This window comes from Candoia aspera, chromosome 6 (genome assembly GCF_035149785.1).
Source record: "Candoia aspera isolate rCanAsp1 chromosome 6, rCanAsp1.hap2, whole genome shotgun sequence".
NCBI classification, from domain to species: domain Eukaryota; kingdom Metazoa; phylum Chordata; class Lepidosauria; order Squamata; family Boidae; genus Candoia; species Candoia aspera.
This window is the reverse complement of record NC_086158.1, coordinates 97,620,502-97,635,704: the sequence shown is the minus strand read 5'-3', so window position 1 is coordinate 97,635,704 and position 15,203 is coordinate 97,620,502. Positions and strand designations below refer to the sequence as shown.

The 15,203-nt window shown below is 42.8% G+C and overlaps 1 protein-coding gene across 1 annotated transcript in view; it reads left to right on the top strand.

Moving 5' to 3' along the window:
* Positions 1 to 8,768: 8,768 nt before the first annotated feature.
* Positions 8,769 to 15,203, top strand: part of BMPR1A (bone morphogenetic protein receptor type 1A) — a 52,478-nt gene continuing 46,043 nt past the window's right edge. The window contains exon 1 of the mRNA XM_063307739.1: positions 8,769 to 8,908. The gene's annotated coding sequence lies outside the window, so the exon portion shown is untranslated. The remainder of the gene's footprint in view (positions 8,909 to 15,203) is intronic.

Below are 15,203 nucleotides of genomic sequence, written 5' to 3'. Positions count from 1 at the left end.
TTCAGTAAGTCTCATGAATACTGATGGTGAGCAGGAGGGGGCCCCTATCCAGGAGGAAAAATGCATGTGTAGCTTAGAGGCTTTGAACTTTCCTTCGAAGAAACTCAGAGAAGACCCACCTTGAGTTTTGGGGTGTATCTGTGTGGGTTTCCCATGCTCCTTCAGTTTGGCAGGATTTTCTGTCTACTAAAGTAGGACAGTAAACACTAGAGACCTAGATACTGTCTCGGCATGGTTCTTCACTCTAAGATAGGACAGTAAGTAGTTAAAGAGCAGCGGCGTAGCACAGTGTTGAACCCATCCATACAGTGAATTTTAGGGACTATTCTTATAGTGCAGATACGGCATGGTTATTATCTCTTTTTGGCTAGACCTACTGTTAATACTTAGATGATTAAACTGGCAAGAGAACAAGATGTGAAGCTCCATAACAGCTCAATCATCTTCAAGTGGCAGACACCCCAAAACAGTATTCCCTTAACTTGCATAGTTCTAAAGCCCAGTTTTAAAGAAAGGAATCCGTGATTTAAAGATCTTATGTTACAGTATTCATCTTCCCTGCCAGAGTATGAAAAATTAGCATTCTTATTCTGAAAATGAGTGAAGAAATTGCTTTGGCACACTAACTACTCAATATGAAGTCTCTACTCAGTTTAGCAAATTAATATGCAAGGGGGCTGTAGGAGAGGATGGCTGTTCTTTGAGATCTGCTGCTTAGTGTATTTATTTAGGATCAGATTTTATGTGAGTGGAATCTCATACATCTATCCTGTTACATTTTTTTTTTAAGTATATAGGATAGGAGTCATAGACAAGTAGTAAAATAATTGTCCTATAAGAGGAAAAAAAACACAGGGGGGGGGCACATGCCAAGTTTATCTGTGTGCTATCTTTATGACAGGTTACAATTACCTTTATTTATGCTAAATTAACCTTGTTACTCTTTGGCTTCACCAGAAAGAATGATAGTGACTTTTGCCTTTTTCTTCCTAATACTGTACCTGTGAATGACCAAATAATAAAATGTGCACATTAAACTGTTCAGAGGATTTGATAAATTATATCAATGACATCCAATTAAATGTTGAACTAGATTAGGTTGTAATCATATTAAGAAGAAAAAATCCATTGAAATCAAGTGAGTTATGGTTTTAATGGACCCACTGAAATAGATACTATTTACCATAATTAATATTTTCTTTAAAGCTGCAATGGGCAGAAAACAGTTTAAAACTTCTGGGGTACAATCCAGATCCTATTGAATTCCGTGATAAAACTTTGATTAATTTGTGGCTGGCCTTTCGTCTTCTGTTTGACCTAAGGTTAAAGTAATACATTTTGCTTCAGTCCTAATTCAGAAAGGAAGTCTACCAAAACCAACTATCAGTACAGCCTAAAAATATCTATCCATCCATCCATCCAGACATGAGCAAAATGAAATAAATTTGGTCGTTCGTTGGTCAGTAGCTTGGGTGGTACACTCTGTTGAAAGCTTTCTGCGTATTCAGTGATACCAGTGCTAAAACACAGAATAAAAATGATGTTGGGACTCAGGTGAAATAGGAAGTCCCCATAACAGACGCTATTTTTTTTAAAATGAAGTTATTAACATGTGTGAGTGATTTGCTCTCTGCAGCAGTCATGCTAGGCTACTGTTTTTGTTCTTTTTAACATGTATGGAAATATTGATATGATGCCACAAGTGACCTTACTTTTAAATAAGGTTTGAATCTGATCACCCAGGGTTTTTTTTCCCCAGCTGCTCAGCATACAGTGTGTTTATTCATGGAGTGTGAGTTGATATATCTTGCATGGATTATCTGTGCTGACACGAATAAACTATTTTTTAAAAGTATGCACTCTTCTTTCTGAACTTATGTGAGGAGGAGGAATGTTCAACACCTGGAAATACTTGTAATGGTTGCCTATCCCAAATACTCAGACTCACAAGAGGTTGCTAAATGAAATCTGATTTATTAAGGAAATTAAGGCAGATACAGAGAAAGCTGAGAATGACCAAAAGCGCGCCAAATACAAACTAAAAACCCTCGGCTGCAAACGTAATCCCTCCCCCCTACTAGCCATAGCAACCACCCCCCTCCCAGGTGCCAGCAACCGTTTTCTGCACATCCTGGGAAAGCAACCTTGAACACACGAGATAACCCAAATACATTCCGACCCGGCGGCCAACAGATAAGAACTTCCCAAAGAGGAATCTTCCTCCCTTCTAAGATCAAACACGTATCTGGCTAATGACATGCGAAACGTTACGATGTACCAAGCACATTGAAACGGAGAACATGACAATACTGTTGTCAAATAACATATTCTTTTGAATCTAAACCATCGGAAGTAAATGTAGAGAATTTATAGTCTTTCCAAAATAGCAGTTTATTGCCTGATTTTTCAGTTGGGCTAGGTCTTCTACCTGATCTTGTTCTATAGATATTAATAGTGCAGGACTATCAGTGCATATAAATTCCTCAAATAAAGTTTATTTCGGGTCAGTTCATTGGGATAGCTGGAAAGGACCAGCCATCAGCCCCTTGGCTGGCTTCTAGAGATGTTTGCCTGAATGATGCTGCAAAGGGAATTGAGATCTTGGCTGAACCCAATATGGCCATTGTCCTAAGGGCGTTGGCACTGACACATTCACGTACGCCTCGGAGCAACAGCTGGCTTTGCTTCAGGCAGTTTGCAACGAGAGCCTACAATTCACATTTGCCATTTTCCAAAACTACCTTCACCTGAACAGTCAGTACATATTTATACCTATAACCCGAGAGAGGATTCAATTCCTATTTTGGTAACTTTCTTCTGACCTTCTTGGACAGCACGCAAATACGGAAGCAAGAGGGCAGCTTCGGGTAGAAGTAAGTATACCACCATCACCACCTCAAAACCTTCTGTTGGGTCCCCCCTTCCTCTTCCACTCCTATATGAAATCTGGAGGAAGTTACTCACAGCCTTCTGAATGCAGAAAAGCAGCCCCTTTGCCTACAAAGGGAGAATTAAGGAAGGGTAATACACAGGGAAAGAGAGTTTTATTCAAATGAAAAAGAACCGTTCCGGCTACTGAAGGTTATCAGGATTTAATGGGAACGGAGAACTTGGTCTTTCTGGCTCATAGATCCATCAGCGCTCAACTTCCAGCCAGCAAGGAGTGACTTGTCTCATCCCACAGTTATGGGCCAAAACATTCCTGCCTAAAATGGGTAACTGCCAGCCTCCCCTGGTTTTGTTTCTGGAGCTCCAGCTGTTATAACTGGGCCCAGGGATCTTGTCCAGCTGCACACCAGCATTACAGGAGCAGAGAGGTGGACTGAGGCAGGGGTGCAGGTCATCCCATGCCAGATGACAGCTACTCTTGCTCCTTGAAAAGAGAAGTTTGCAAAAAAAAGAAGAGAAAAGGAAGAATTCATGATTGAAGCAGAGAACAGCTGGCACATGGCAGAAGGGGAAGCACCTCATGAGTGCATCTGTTTGCCTGAATGTTGCAACTGAACCTTCTTCAGAAAAGCCCTCAAACTGGCCAGGGCAGGTTTTCTTCTCCAGATTCTGAACCCTTAAAAAAAGTACATACAGTAGTTCAGACAGTTTTGGAACTCTGGTTAGCAGGGGCTAACTAAATCAAGCCTAAGAACAAGTCCCAGATGTGGTTTACAGGCATTCATTATTTAGGACACAGGAGATTAAGTCGTTTGGTACAAAATTCTGCTGCAGAAAGAAGGGAAGAAGTTTTTAATAGGAGGCTGGATAGTCCTCAGTCTAGATCGTCTGAGATCTAGTAAGCCATGAGATAAACTTGGAGATTCCATTCTAAAAAGGAAAATTACATAAAAGCCAGTTTTCAAACTATTTGCACTGAGGAAAGCAAAACCAGGTCATGAGAGGGGCAAATTTCCAATTACCTTCTTTTTATAAAGGGAAGTCATTTCATGAGACTGTTTTGAGCAAAATGGCCCCAGCCGTCCATACTTAGCTTTATTTATATACAGTATATCAAGATATTTAGGCTTGCAAGGACAGTTCTGAAGTCTGAAGAGAATTCAATCTTCTAGTAGCAATGTTGAAATTTGTAAAAAAAATCCATACCTAATAAGAAAGAAAAATGGAAACTCCCCCAATAATGGACATAGTTTCGGTACCTTGTCATCATAGGATAATTTATTATAAATGAATTCAGGGTGAAAGTTTCCGTAATAGAGTTTGGTAAGGAAGTGGGAGCAGGCTCTGAGGATATCCTTTTTCCGCCCCAGAGTACCCAATACTTTCAATTTTATATACAGCGGAAGCAATTAATTGTAAGAGAAGCACAGCTTGGTTTCCTGTGGCTTTACATGCAACAGAAACCATTGTTTGAAGTTTTGAATTGCCTTGTGATTTGTGAAACTCTGTTGCTCTGATTTTTATAGGGTTTGCAGGATTTTACCACCATTATTTCGCAGCACATGCATTCAGCAAAGTAGGGAGAGATGCAGAATTTGTGATTCACAGCCTGGAACGAGGGGAAATCTTAGTTGACTTGGCAGAATCCACAGTGTTTTCCTTTGCACTAAATCCAATTAAGTGGGATATAAAACGTCCCTACGGTTTCTGATCATTTTCTGCACACAATTAACATTAATTTACTAAATGTGCACCTTGTAAATTCATAGGGTGCTTCAGATGCAAGCGTATCCTTGTTAAGTAAGATGAAAACTGAGTTGATCTGGTGGATGTATCTGAATGCTGAAAGAGGTTGGGTTTCAAATGCCACCAGGAGACAATAGGAACCTTCAGAGAAACCTGAGATTTGCAGAAATATAAACACAGCTTTCAAAATAAAAACGTTTTGGTGGGAAACTCAACTCAGAGGGTATGAAATGCTGGCTACTGAAGAGGGAACAGACAACCGTTTATTTGCAGGAAGAGAAACCTTCCACACTGACATTTTATTGCAGGCCTCACACATTTAACATTTTAAGAGTAGTTTCTTCAGGGTTATACAGGTAGTCCTCGCTTAATAACCACAATTGGGACCAGAATTTCAGTTGCTAAGCAAAGTGGTCATTAAGCAAATCTGACCCGATTTTATGACCATTTATATGGCAGTTGTTAAGTGAATCACCATGAGCAATAAGCAAACCATGTGGTCATTAAGTGAATCACACAGTTCCCCATTGTTTTTGCTTGCCAGAAGCTGGCCGGGAAGGTCGAAAATGGCAATTACATGACCACAGGACATTGTGATGGTCATAAATGTGAACCGGTTGCCAAGCGCCCTAATGGTGATCACAGGACTGTGGAGACGCCGTGACAGTCCTAAGTGTGAGGACCGGTCAAGAGTCACTTTTTCCAGCACCATTGTAAGTCTGAACCATCACTAAATGAATGGTTGTTAAGCAAGTACATACACCAAGGTTATCTTCAATCAGGACTCATAAAGACGAATCATGCTGTTCTTAAAACCGTAGCTTTTCCTTACTGCTGGATTTCAAATACAAATAAAAAAATAAGAAATCTGGGGTGCTGAATCCAATCAATTCCAGCTGTTTTTATATTCCCCAAATGAGGAATTTGTTGAATATCCTTCCTCTCCCTGGCTGGACGGCAAGAAGGAAAGATGGGGGATGCAACTCTTGAAGCAAGCTGCAAGCTGGGCTCTCAGAACAGAGTCTGCCTTCAATGAATTTTTTTAACTAACCCCGTACAGATAATTTCATTAAATGCATACATACATATCCATTCATAGTCACTCATTCATTTGTGCTACAGTGTCATACACACACAAACACACCCCAGGTCATGTTAATGTAGACATTTGCATTCATTTTCTCCAAACTCATATTTGGTTCTGCTACGAACACCATTCACTATTTGGACTATTATGAACTTACGGATGCCTATTTTTATATGCATCCAAGCCACCTAGATGGCTTGGATTCATCCTTTCTGGCATACCTTTTAACTCTTTCATTCATAATTAAACCCACCACTTCTCTGCATACATTCATCAAATATGCTTAACAAGATTTTGGACCATCTTTATTCAGACTGCTTCCATCCTTCCTCTTTCTCTTAGTTTCAGACCCACTACACATGACCACGGAGGAAGTGTCTTTGGACAACGCCGGCTCTTCGGCTTTGAAACGGAGATGAGCACCGCCCCCTAGAATCGGACACGACTGGACTTAATGTCAAGGGAAATCATTACCTTTACCTTTACACATCGATAAAATCAAACATTAGCTAAAATGTCCTTTTTCAGTAAAAAGAAAAGTGAATTTTAGCTTCTAAATAATGTGTTGGGTATCTTCAGCACTCTTGGTGGGTAACAGTTGTTAAAAGTGTCAAGTTTTATAACACTCTCTCAATCTGACCATATTTTTATGTTGAACTAGGGCTACCAGTTCTCCCCTGCAAAAATCTGGACCCCATTAGATGGCAGAATATCAGTATTTTTCTATGGCTCTTTGCTGCCATCTAGTGGTCCCCTGCATTGTTGCAGCCCACATCTGACAGCCTTGCTAAACAAAACAGATACTCACCTAGAAATAGGATGTTTGGGATTAAAAAAACTTAGGCATCTGTAGCAACCACTGGAAAAAGACACACATTCCCACACAGCGAGAAATCTTCATTTATAACTAAATTTGTCTGAACACTTCCCTCTTCACTATGCCAATCACATATTCCACAGACTGAGAGACTTTGCCCGGAAGATAACACAGGGTGACTGTTCTGTGGTTTTAAATGTCTAATGTTTTCAAACAGAACATTGAGGATGCAAAATCCTTCGTTTAAAGTTGGAATCTCCCAGTGTAGGAAATAACACCTTGCTTGGAAGGACATTTTGGATGAAAAACTTAATTTCCAGGTAACCCTGTGATCTTGGACAATCCTCCTTTGGCCGCAGCCCGCCCACTGGAGGATTCCTTCAGCTCATGACTTGCTCTGGCGTCCCTGTATTTGCACTGCAAATTACAATTTTCCTTCATGAAGATCCTCTGGGGTTAGGAAAACAATCTAAGGTGGGTGAAGTTCATTTGGGTAATCCACCAGGGTGCTAAAAAAAAAAAAAAGGCTTAGACCACACAATGTATTTAACCCCCCCCCAAAAAAACTAAGCCTATAACAACTATTTATAAACATATGTTAGTGGAGATGATGAAAAACAGAGAGAGGCATGGAATAAGCAGTTTGAATCAGCAGGAGATCATTTGGGGCATCAATATATTTAAATCCGTAAAATTGCAATTAATTCAGCAAAAGTTATCTTGCGAGTACTGCCCATCCTTTTGCAACATCATGATGCATGCACAAAAGAGGCAGAGCTTGTGCATTGTGATGCTGCTTTCATTATTTGACAACCCCCCATGGATGGAGGCAGTTGGCCTTATTTAAACCAGCACGTTCAAAACTATTAACAACATTATTGCTTCTCCAGCTAATTCCAAAGAGTTACAGGTAGTCCTCACTTAACGACCACAATTGGGACCAGAATTTTGGTTGCTAAGTGAAGCGGTCCTGAAGAAATTCCAACCCACTTTTACAGACCTGCCGAGGTTGAGAAACACCGCTCCAGAGGTTGGCCCTTCCAGCTGGTGGAAAATCACTGAAGGTTTTATTTAGTTATTATGTATTTTCTTTATTAAATTTATACACTGCCCATCTCACTATGAAAGTGACTCTAGGCAGCTTCAAATAAAAGTTATAAAAACCATTATAAAAATAGGAAAAAAAGAAGAAGAAAATGAAAGAAGAAAAATAAAAGGCCAGAAGTAAAGTAGCCATCAGTTCCAAACAAAATGGTCACTGGCAACCCAAGTCATCTGCAATTCAGGACAAAGCCCCAGGGATTTTCTTCCATGGGGGTGGGGGGATTTTCCCAATTTTCCCCTCTAACAACAAAAAGTGAAAATCCAACAGATACCACATACTCATTTATTATTTGCTTGGGTTCCTTAAAACATTTATGGGCTACCCATTCTCCTAAAAGTCTCAGATCAGATATTGGGAAATTATTGATTTACTGGACACTGCTTATTGCCTGCCCTAATCCTAGGCAAGGAACAAAATGAATAAAGCCATACCACAAAGACAAGGGCACATTACCTACTCATGGGTTAATTAAGCACTAGTCAACCAACTACAGTTTTGCCAGGAACGACAGAGCATGGCTAAGCACTGCTGCCAAGAGCTGCGTTTTTCCTCCTCCGCCCCCATTTCTTTCCCTCTGCTCTCGGCCTCTGCGGATCCAAAAGCCACCCCGGGCCGTACGGAGCATGCGCCCAGGAGGCGAGGGAAGCGTTCCTTTCCCCCCTTCCCGCAATGTGCCAGGCAGGAGGTCGCGGAGGAAACCCGCGCTCGCTCGCTCGGCGCCACCTCAGGCCCTTCGGCAATTTCCGTCGCGGGCTCGGGCTCGGGCTGGGACACGCCCCACAACAAGAAAGGTGCGTTCGGGTCGAGGAAAAAAAAAGGAACGGGCCTTCCGAACCCACTCGGCAGCTTCCGCCGCGGAGACAGAACAAGCATGCCACCACGGCGTCCTCCTTGGCCGGACTCTTTTATTTCTCCTCCGCGTGGGGCGCGAACCGCGCTGTTCCCTCCGCCGCCTCTGATTGGACGCTTCGGCTCCCCGGGGCGGTGGCCGCCCCCTCTCCAGAGCCGTGATTGGAACCACCCCAAGGAGGCGCGCGCGCCCCCACGAGCGCGCGCACGCGGGGGGCCCTTCCCTCTCCCGCGCATGCGCGCGGCGCTCCCCAAGCGCCGTGAGGGGACCGACGGAGGCTCAGCTCGGGCCGGGCGTCGGGCGAGCAGACGCCGCCACCGCAGCGCCGCCGCGAGGGCGTCGAGGCCTCCGCTCCCGGGGGACGCGCTTCGGGCCCAGCCGAGCCGGGGACGCCCAGAGGACGATGCGCCGCGGGTGAGCGAGGGCCGCCCTCCTGGCGCGCCGCGGGGGCGCCGGGCCTGGCGGGGCGGGGCGCTCGGACGAGCGGGGCCCCCGGGGGGAGGAGCCTCGTGCGGGGCCGCCGGAGGGGAGCTGTCCGGAGCGCCCCCCAGAAGGCTGAGGGGGCCCGCGGCGCTCCCGGGGCCTGCGGCTCGGGGGGGCCGGAAGCGCCCGGGCGGCCCGAGACCCGGCGCCCCCTTCCCCCCGGGGCCCCGGCGCGCTCCCCGCGGAGGCTGAGCGGGCCGGCCGGGCGGGGGCCCCCCTCGGCCTGGGGGGCTGGCAGGGCGCTCCCTCGGCCGCCTCGCGGCGCCGCGTTCCCGCGAGGAGCTGGGCCGCCCTCCTCCTCTCCGCGGGCCCCCGAGGCGCCTCGACAGGGCGCCCGGCATCCGGGGCGCGCGCGGGCCGCCCGGCGGGGGAGCGCCGCGCTGAGAAGTCGGATCGCGGCGGGACCCCCCCCCCGCGCCCCCAGGATCGTCGCTGGGTCGTGGGCTGCCGGTCCTCGGGGAACGCCAGAGGTCCCTTCGAGCGCCGCCGCCTGCCAGACACCCGCCCGGGGTCGGTTGGCGCTGTTGTTGCGGTTCCTTTACCAGTCGCTCCTTAGTGCGCTGGAAACCCAATAAATAAACCCAGTGCAGCTGTTTGGTGGCAGAGATTGTAGAGGAAGTCACTTCTGTAAAAGGAAGGCTTTCCTGCTGCGAAAAAGAAAGAAGGGGATAAAGATCGGGGCTGGAGTCGCGTTCTGTATTGTTCGCGCCGTGGGCTGTGTTTGGTGGGAAGAGACTGTTGTGGTTTAGACCCCCCTCCTTAAACGTCGCTCCCTCCAAATGCATTGGGCCCGACTATGTGCTGCTAGTGATAATAGGATTTGGAGCCCAGCGTTGCCGAAGGGTAGCAGATTGGGCAAGGATATTTTAGATTTTAGCATAAACTCTAGAAGTGTTTCCAATCCTTCTCTAATGTTTCTTTGTACTTCTGTTTCATTTATGTCTTGTGTGTACCCCTGCTTGGTGGGGGGGAATGGCCTAGAGCGAGTATGATCTGTGACTAACTTGCCAGAGTTGGTTGGCCAGTGGTCCCCACTGTCTTCCACTGGGTTTAGCTTTTCCTTTCCATGAGATCATCATGTGAAATAGCCCTTCCTGAGAAGAACACTCTTCCAGCTTGTAACATTTATGTAACATTTAGGAGACAGTTTAACAGGTGTATCTTCTACACCAAATCCATGACGTGACTTGACTTGCAAGTAGTTACGTGGTAGTCTAGAAAGTGTGTACTGGCCCTCCACCAAAAGTCCTGTTCTGGTCCTTGTTATGTGCAGTTTAAGAATCCATTTGAAGTTAAACAAGTAGATGCATTTCTTAAACCTGGGTTCTGCATCCTTTAACAAGTCTGAAATCAAATTAGTGCAATTTTTAAAAAAATGAAAGATGTCTACATATTTACCTGTTAAATATATGAGACTGGAATGCACACCTCTTGTTAAGCTGTTCATGTCCTTTTCAGTTGTGTTCCTTGATTTATAATGCTCAGTAAATTGGAAGATAGTTTACCTCTAAGTAAGGGAGTTGGGATATTAAAACAACGGTTCGAAGACTTCTGCTTGTATTAATCTCTAGGAATACGCTGAATGTTATTTGTTCAAGAACTGTGTTATTTCAATTTTGAACATGCTGTACTCAATAGTATGACAGAAGTTGCAGTGCTTGTATTAATCACATACCACGTGTGACAATTTCTGAAACGGAATAAATGAAAGTGAGTTTTCTGAGTAGCTGATGTAGTGATTACTCTCTTGAATAACAATATTGGGAAGCCCTGCTCAGAAACAACCCTATATTTGGAATTTCTGGTAAATCTTTTGTACCATCCAAATACAAGATGCCAGTAGATTTGACAATAAAATACTTTCATATCTGGAAGAGAAGGCTCGCTCCGGGTTCTGACCCTTAAGGAATGTCACTTGCAGGAATCCCAAGATGGGCCTGTACAGTCACTCCCTCCCATCTCTGGAATGATGATCTCTCAGTATCAGACAGGCTGCAACTCTGCTAGTCTTTCAGAGAACCATTAAGATCTGGCTATTTCTTTGAGAGCTGTGTGGATCATCTTAGTTTCTCCTGGAAGATGATTGTGTTACAGTTGTTCTTTGGCATTTGGGATGTTACTTAGTACATTGTGTTTATGTTGCTATGTTTAGTTTTTAATCTTACTTTTTTTTCCCCTGGAGATCTGTAAGCCATGCAGTTCAGACTGGATCAAGCCTATAAGCCTAGTATGTACGTATAAATAAATATTTGAATTCAGTCATCTATCACCAGCACATGGAAAGATTCCTCTGTTATTCTTTTCCATCCAGCTCTGGAGGGTTAGGTGCAGATTTTGGGAATGTAGGGGTGGTAAGAGAGCTGTGTGAACATCACACTATTTGTGTAACATTGGATACTTCCCAGTATAATTAGAGTTTGAAGCAAAAATGAAGTGGAGAAGACCAGGGCCAATATATATATATATTTTTAAGAAGTTAAAGGTATCTTCAGCATATCAAAAAGAAGAGGGACTCTTATGTGAAGGCCATCATCAAGATAATATAAATGGCAAAACAGTTTTTAAGTAGAAGAAAAATGCATAATTTGTAGTATGTTTGTAAAAGTAGACTCAATTTCCTGGTAAAGTTTTAGAATCTGCTGCCAAGAGATGGCAAGGTAGAAGTGAGTTTGTAATGCATGCACAGATTTGAAGTTCCACCCTTATTAGAAGTATTTCACAATTGTACCTTGATTTCTAAAATGAAAGATAACGCTACATGAGAAATATTGCCTTCTCAAAGTAGATTGCTATGTTTGCTTGCTGTACTTAGAAGTTAGTCCAACTGTGTTCAGTGGAATTTAACCCCATATGTGGAGTACAGCTACAATTTAGGTGATTGTGCCTTACCTGAGATTGAGTGATAGGATTACTTGAGAGAGCAATAGGATTGCACTTTCATTTTTCTAAAATAACAGTACAAATGCAAGAAGCAATTTAGATGTATGTGTGGAAAACTAGTCTGCCTTAAAAAAAAAGCTTCACTTCTTTTGGGCCAGTTACATTGATAATAAAATAATCAATTCTTCAACTGATAATTAAAAAAATGTGTGCCCACCCCACCCCCCGGCTGATCAAGCTAAGCAGGGTTAACCCTGCTTAGAATTGGGACGAAAGGCCATCAGAAAATCCCAGGGCTGTAGACCACCTTGAGAAGTGGAAAAAAAAAATCCCATAAAGAATCAGTGGCAAACCACTTGCCTGTTATTGTTGAGAAAACTTTGTAGTTAGGTCAGAGTTCAGGTTGTGAGGGTCTTTTTCTTTTAAATTAGAGAACTTCTGCTTTACAACAGGTAATCCAATATTTACTGCACCAGTGTAGTCCCACTTTTTTTCCCCTTGGTTTGCACTAGAAAGTGCCCTCAACTAACCAAGGGTTCATTGGCAAACAGCAGTTGTGACCTCTGTTTCCATCCCAGCGTTTTCCTAGTATCTGTCCAGTGCAAGTGCAAACCTGTAAACATATGGTTTCCCATTATCATTGGCAACTCTCATCTCTCACTTTAGCTTTTATGATATCTTTTATTTGCTACCACCAGGTTTCCAGTTGGACAATTCAGCTTTTAAAGACATCCAGAAGGAAAGAAGGCAGCTCTTTAGTCAGAGTTAACGGAGGTCATATTTAGATAGATGGACTGAAGACATACAAACTGGACTTCTCCTTATTAACATTCCTTATCAGAGTTCCCTTATCTCTGCGTCTGAATGCACTATTGTTTTATTTCATTCCATTTGAGAAAACTGTCCCGATGCTGCTAAGTTGAGGACTTTCAGGCACCCCACTGAGAGTAAGAAAGATTTGTAAAAGCTAAGCGTGAAGACATCCTGATGGGCCACCAAGGAAGTTTGGCGACTGATGGGGGGGAAGCCGATGTTAAGATCTGCGTTGGCAGGAATAGTCTCAGTGGAGTGGTGTGCTCTTCTTTCTCTTTGGGATGACCAATTTCTGGTTCTCTCTGGTACTCAAGTCTTTCTTTCCCTGTGGTGCTGGGGGGAATTGCTCTGCTCAGTCCACCTTGAGTCATCCTTGGATAAGTCACAATTATTTTAAAACATGAACAAACCTCAAGGCTGGATTTACAAGATGCACTAAACTATTTCGAGTCACAGTGTCCGAATGCACACATCCTGTTAAGCGACGGCCAACGTTTTTTAGCCTGCTTGTATGAATCCTGCCAAAAAATAATCAAATCAGTGGAACAGCTATGTTGGATCAGTGGGATGCTTGAATGGAATGGTTGGTTAGATATACTTGCTCTTTCCAAGATTGGATTGTCTTTACTCAGGGCCAAAGATAAGCTAATCTTCTGGCTGTTTTCCTTGGGATTTGCTTTCCAGAGCTTAAGGTACCTAGACAAGAAGATTCCTCTGTGCTTCCCCTCCACAGAGAAGAATTTAGCATTTCATTTATAATTTAATCAAGTGTACTGGCAGCTCTTAAAACAGCACCTTCTGAAGTCCTTTGATCTCAGAAGTGCATCTGATGTATTATGCTACAAATCCACCTGGATAGAACCAAAATGGAGTTAACAGGATATCTGAATGAAAGTCTCAGTACCAGATCAAGTCAAGGAACTCAGCATTTGATGTGCTGAGAAAGTCTGTTGCACATTAACAGAACAAACAACTTATACCATATAAAATTGAAATAATAAAAGAAGAAAATGTATGTCATGTATCAGTGCTTTAATTCCACCACAATAGCATTTAAGATAATGTTAGGCCTATCAATAAGAAGTGTAGGGAATTTGAACCACTTAATGCTGAAAACATGATATTTTAATTCATAACATTTCATTATGTTATTAATCACATTTAAACAGCTTTGCATAGTATAAGTCAACAAGCAAATGGTGTCCCACTTTATTTTATCTAGTTGTAGTTCCCTAAAGGAATTCCCATATCCTTTCCTCACATTTTTATGGGACCATTTAAATCTACCTGTGCATTTCAAAAGTAGTAAGGAGTCTGGAAAAATAGTGTGTTGTTATATCCAGTATTTTTTTCTCCCTTTAGATTCAGAGGTAGGTGGTGGAGATGTCAGCTGTTTTTCCAGCCTTTTGCAGTCAGAGCATCTGGTATGATTGACTGCAGCTAAGATGCCAAACTAAGCAAGGGGGCATGTAGAAAAGCTGAAAGCAGGAGAGGCCAGAGGAAAAGATGTGACTCAGAGAGAACTGTAAAGAGAAGAGAAGATGGTATTAGAAGGGAAAACGTAGCTGGAGTTGTGGAAATTGAGGGAAATTTATAGATTGGAGGAAAGAAAAGAGATTAGGTATGCATAGATTATGAGATGGGGTAGATGAGAGGTGCAGAAGTAAATGAGCCAAGAAGTGGAGCTATAGAGATTTGAGATAAGTAGGTAAATAGAAAAATGAATTGTCTGATGCATTTAAACAATATGAACAACTTGTTCCATATACAAAATGAAAATGGGTGTAGATGGATAAAAGAAAATTTGATAAGATTGCTTCAAAAGATGACTTAAAATAGTGACAAATGGCACGTGTTGGCAACCTGCTGCAAATCAGATGTAGAATTATCTTTCCAACCTTATATAATAATTGCTTTCAGAGACAAGAGTCCAAAAATTTTGTGTTAGTGCTTGCTCTAAAATAATATTAAAAATACTGTGAATTTTAGCTCAAAATATTGCCATAGCAGGACAAGTCCAAAAGACCGGAGTGTATGTTCCAACTCCGGCATTCCATCTCACAGCGGCAAGGCAGTGATAGCCCTAAAAACTTTCTGAGGTGTTCCTTACATACACAGCTATTTTTGTTGCATTAATTGCATTTAGTTACTGCATAGGTTGCAGAAATACATTCCATCTACTTCTTGCAGCTTCTTGTAAGCTATTGGCTTGGTGGTAGCCTGTTACTCCTTCTGTTAGGAAACACAGGCCTTCAAGGGAGCTTTTGCATCATAACGAAGATGGTCAAATAAGAAAATTGTAAGTTGAATACAGTAAAATGCCAAGAACCACTCTAAGGTAATCCAGTCCTGTATTATGGGAGGTTCAATTTATCCCCTAAAAGCAGTTTACCGGCTATTCAGAAATCAGGATTTTTGGAAAATACAAGATTTTCATTGGTAAAAGGATAATATATTTAATAATATGTATGATACATATTTTTCAACCTAATATATATCATTTATATCTTGTTGCATTATCCAGGCATTGAAA